Here is a 5,506-nt window from a genome sequence, read left to right as displayed (position 1 = left end):
TTTGTTGGCTCTAGGAACATAGTTGGAAACGCCGGTGATACGTGTCCAAAAGGCAGCTGGGTCATAGTTATCCGGTTTTAGGCTAGGATCCCAATGATCATGAATATATCCCTCATTTGCAAAACCTAAGGCCTCACAAAAGTGCTGAAGTGACATGTCATAATCAATATTCATCAACCGAAAAACAACTCTATGGTTAGGGTTATCAAAATTCAACTTATCTTTAGTGAAAACAATTGAGCTTAAAAATTCATAAGTGAAGTTTTCATAACCCCGCATAGGTTTCAGCAATTCAGTCCAACCTAACTTTCCTATCAACCTAGAAACATCATCAAACAGCTCTAGCACATCTAAAGTATTGGGATCAGGATAACGAGAAGGATGCAAGTGTTTAGAGATTAGAATTTTATACCTGTCCCGTTGCTTGTTGTTCTTGAAGTTTATTCCATGATTCTTCACTTGTGCTTGCTTCTTTGGGGGAGGTCCTCCTTGTGAGCTCGCTGGTTCTATACCACTTCTTCTTGAAGCCATTTACCCTTGTTGGAATTGGTTTTGAAGGTTTAGGGTTTGGGAGGATTTTTGGTGGAAAGGATTGGTTTAGGGTTGGGGTTGATGTTTAAGGAAGGTTTGTTGGTTTGGATGTGGAGATTGGTTAAGGTTTTGTGGTGTTTGGGTTAGGTTTTGAAAGATTAGGGTTTTGGTGAATTATGGGTTTGAATGGATGAAAGATGTTTTTGATTGGTGGTTTTTGTTTGGGATGAAGTTTATGATTGATTGGTGAAAGAATTGAATGGTTTGGTGAAGAATTGAGGGAGATATGAAGGTTTGAAGGTTTGAAGGTTGTGGAGGTTTAGAGAGAAGTTTGAAAGATGAAAGAGGGTTGTTGTTTGTGAATGAGGAAGAAGAAAGAAAAATTTGTGGATATATGGGGTGTAGAGGTCGGGCACGGCCGTGCCACCTATTGGCACGGGCCGTGCCATCTTTCTGACTTCATGGCCAATTTTTGCCTTAAAAACTTGGCACGGCCGTGCCATTCCTAGCACGGGCCGTGCCACCTTTCTGGTCATGAGGCTTCAAAATTTTTCCATTTTTTTCGAATCAACTCGGACAATTACCTACAAAGACACATAGAACAAAGAAAAACAAAACAAAAGCGATTAAATGCGTGGGTTGCCTCCCACGAAGCGCTCTTTTAATGTCATTAGCTTGACGGTTAGAAAGAGTCCTTAGAATGGATCAAAGATATCATATTGTGTAGATGACGCTATAAAACGTTCTTTCACAACATGATCGTTAAGCATGCAACAAGAGTAAAGAGCGGGACCTTTCATAACGTTTTCCAACTCAAATCCTACCATCTTATCACTCACTTGAAACACTATCCTACCAAGTTTAACATCAATGAGAGCTCCTGCAGTTGCAAGGAAAGGTCTACCTAGGATTATGGGGACGTCATCATCCTCTTCAATGTCAACGACTACAAAATCAGTTGGGATGTATATCCCTTCTATCTTAACAGGTATATCCTCGACAAATCCTACAAGTTTCATGGTAGAACGATCAGCAATTTTTAATTCCATCTCGGTAGGTTTCAACTCTCCTATCCCTATCCTTTTAAGAAGAGACAAAGGCAGCAAACTAACACTAGCTCCTAAGTCACATAAGGCTTTGTTTATGGTTTCATTCCCAATTTCACACGGTATGGCAAAGCTACCTGGATCTCTAAGCTTAGGGGGGGCTTCTTGTATGATTGCACTAGTTTCCTTAGCCAAGGCTATTGTCTCATTATGCTCTATAGCCCTTTTCTTTGAAAAAATTTCCTTTAAAAACTTGGCATATAGAGGCATCCTAGACAAAGCTTCAGCAAAGGGAAGTTTAATGCAAATCTTCCTAAGTATGTTAACAAATTTTTCAAACTTACCCTCTAGTTTAAGCTTATCAGGATTTAAAGGGGATGGAGTTTTGTTTTCTTCAAGTGGTTTTGCTTCTTCTATCACGACTTTATCACCTAAGGGCTTGACATTTTCTTTCCCAATGTTTTTAACCTTAGCAAGAGTTTCGCCTAACTTACTACCCCCAAAAGATATGACATTAACTTGGGCTTTGGGATTGGCTTCGGTTTGACCAGGAAAGACTCCCGGTGTTTGGGAAGATGTAGCCACTTGTTGGGCTATTTGGGCGATTTGTGTTTCAAGCATTTTAGAGTGAGTACCAATAGAATCAACCTTGGTATTGAGCTTGGAAAGAGATTCATTCAGAAATCCAGTTTGGTTTTTAAGTTCTTGAAGTTGTTTGTTTTGGTTGGCAATAGAATTTTCCAACAAAATTTCCAAATTGGACTTCTGAGTGAACCTTTGGTTGTTTGCATAACCGGGTGGTGCTACTTGTCCATAGGGATTTTGGTTTTTATAAAAATTTTGATTTTGTCGCATCCCTTGGTTGTATTGAGCATAATTCATTTGCTCAACACCATTAATAGCACTACCTAGTTGGCAATCAACACCAGCATGACCAGTTATACCACATATTTCACAAGAAGGAGTAGAAGCAGAATTGATAGCACTAACATTGAGTTTTTCGAGTTTTTCAGTTAGTGTATCAATTTTAGAAGCAAGGTGGTCATAGTTAGAGACTTCGTGTATACCTGCCTCCTTTTTGGAGGGTGAAGAACTAGTGATGGCTCTCTCGTCGGTCCACTTGTAGTGATTCTGAGCCATGTCTTCGATCAAGGCATACGCCTCCGTGTAATTCTTGTTCTTAAGTGCTCCACCTGCAGCTGCATCAACCGACATCTTAGTGGTACAAGACAAGCCATTATAAAAAGTGTGGACTATAAGCCACTTCTCTAGGCCATGGTGGGGACAAAGTCTTAGCATTTCTTTGAAACGCTCCCACGCCTCATAGAGAGATTCCCCATCTTTTTGGTTGAACCGCGTGATTTGGTCTCTAAGTTTAGCGGTTTTAGATGGTGGAAAGAAACGGGCAAGGAATGCTTGCCTCATATGATCCCATGAAGTAATGGAACCGACTTCAAGGGAATGGAACCAAGCGCTAGCTCTATCCCTTAAGGAAAAGGGAAAGAGATGAAGTCTTACGGCCTCTTGGTTCTCCTTCATGGTTCCACTAATTCGTAGGAAAACAGAGATGTGAAGATTGGGATCCTCAGTGGGGGATCCCGAGAATTGGTTTTGCTGCACCAAGTTAAGTAGGGCAGGCTTAATTTCAAAATTGTCATCCTCAACCGTTGGGTACACAATAACAGCTTGTGGCTCAGCCGTAGACGGCGTTGCATACTCTTTGAGAGTGCGATTGGCCATGGCGGTGTTATTTTGTGCGTCTCTCCTTCGTCTATGCAAATACCTTTCGATCTCGTTGATTATTACAACTCGATTTCTGGTTTTTCGCATAAGAAATTGAGAACCCAAGAAGTTAGTGATAACAGAAAAATAAAAATAAAAATAAAAACAGAAAAAGAAAAAGAAGAAGAGAGGATTCTAATCACTAAGAAAAAGCTAATTAAATTAGTTAACTCCCCGGCAACGGCGCCAAAAACTTGATAGAGCCAAACCGCAAGTGCACGGCCTATCGAAGTAATAGTAGTAAGTAGAGTATCGTTCCGCTAGGGAGTTGTTCAACTTAATTAACTTTTAATGAATGATTAGAGGAGAGAAAGTTGATAAGAAAGGGTTTGATTGCTGAAGGTAAAAACAATAATAATAAAAGGGCCTTAGGATCATTGGTTCATCTTAATAACTAATCCTTCACTAGACAAAACCTAAACATCTAATTTCATGATTTACACACTAATTTCTAAAGACCGGTTTCCCTTAGCCCCTCACCTTTCCGATGAAAGTCCGGTGAGAGTTTACTTCTAGCAACCAAGCCTATTTCACTGACATGATTACTAGAAGATGCATAGAGGATTGAAACTACTCTTTGTCTCAATAATTGCAAAGACTATTTCACTGTTTTGCAATTATTGTCTAGATTCACTTGTTCCAACATCAAGACTCCGCTCTCGCTTTATGAATTGATGTTTGGGATGATGGATTAACGATTATCAAACCCTCCGCTTTCGCTTCCACAGTTTGATAATTGTTAATCCACGTTAAGACGGTGAATCTAGATTAGAAATTAGGGTTACATGGAAATTAGGGTTTAGACATGTTTTGTTTAGGATTGAGTCATTAGACTCCCCAACAATCCTAAGACTAAGAAGTCTACTCACTCATGTTCATCGTAGACATGGAGGAAGAAGAGAGAAATGCGGTAAAATAAATTGCAAAGAAAGTAAAAGGGAAAATAAAGACTTTTATTAAAATAGCAATTGAAATAAACAAAGTAAAGCATGATTGTTTATGGTGGAGAGCTACTCTATTTATAGCTTTACAATTGACTTAGAAACTAAGCAACTAAAGGGATAAAACGGTAAAGCCGCAACAGGGTAACTTGGCCTTGAAGAAAAAGCAGCAAAAGTGGTTTCTGGGACGGGCACGGCCGTGCCACATGTTGGCACGGGCCGTGCCAAGCTTCTGAGTTGGGGGAATATATTTTTGCCCCGTATCTTCGTATTCTTGCGCTGTATTTTGCTCCAGTCCTCTTTCTTTTGCTCCAAGGCACCTTCCACCATATATTTATTCCTAAAATAAAATAAAATACAATTTGAAGTAAAATATTCTAATATAAAATAAAATGCAATAAAACAAAATCAAATCTAAAATAAAATTAAACTAAATAAGGCAATAATTAATACTATCTATGACTCATCAACATCCACGGTCGATTTTAGAATTTTCAAAAATGGCCAAAATGGGGGTTAAGTTAATTTCCTTGTAAATTTACGAATTTTACTCGTTTTTAACCCTTTTTCTTTCACTAAAAAGGGCATAAAGTGGCCTAGCCTTATCGAATCGAAGCATGTAATAGTTCCTAGGAAATCTAACGAGCATATCTACGACTTCCATGGTTGATTTTAGAAATTTCAAAAACGGCCAAAATGGTGGTAAAGTGAATTTCCTTGTTAATTTACGGATTTTACTCGTTTTTGACCCTTTTTCCTTCACTAAAAAAGGCATAAAGTGGCCTAGCCTTATCGAATCGAGGCATGTAATAGTTCCTAGGAAATCTAACGAGCATATCTACGACTTCCATGGTTGATTTTAGAAATTTCAAAAACGGCCAAAATGGTAGTAAAGTGAATTTCCTTGTTAATTTACGGATTTTACTCGTTTTTGACCCTTTTTCCTTCACTAAAAAGGGCATAAAGTGGCCTAGCCTTATCGAATCGAACCATGTAATAGTTCCTAGGAAATCTAACGAGCATATCTACGACTTCCATGGTTGATTTTAGAAATTTCAAAAACGGCCAAAATGGTGGTAAAGTGAATTTCCTTGTTAATTTACGGATTTTACTCGATTTTGATCATTTTTCCTTCACTAAAAAGGGCATAAAATGGCCTAGCCTTATCGAATCGAACCATGTAATAGTTCCTAGGAATTCTAGCAA

General features: G+C 38.7%; 1 non-coding gene across 1 annotated transcript; it reads left to right on the top strand.

Annotated features, from left to right (window-relative positions):
* Window positions 1-2,847: 2,847 nt before the first annotated feature.
* LOC146938602 (small nucleolar RNA R71) lies at window positions 2,848-2,954 on the top strand. Its single transcript, XR_015033645.1, has one exon. It is a non-coding gene; the product is annotated as a small nucleolar RNA R71 (small nucleolar RNA).
* The last annotated feature ends 2,552 nt before the right edge of the window (window positions 2,955-5,506 follow it).

Source organism: Medicago sativa, chromosome 3 (genome assembly GCF_051527215.1).
Source record: "Medicago sativa cultivar Bolivia chromosome 3, Bolivia_mono, whole genome shotgun sequence".
NCBI classification, from domain to species: domain Eukaryota; kingdom Viridiplantae; phylum Streptophyta; class Magnoliopsida; order Fabales; family Fabaceae; genus Medicago; species Medicago sativa.
Note: the sequence above shows the minus strand (reverse complement) of the source record. Positions and strands in the feature narration are given on the sequence as shown.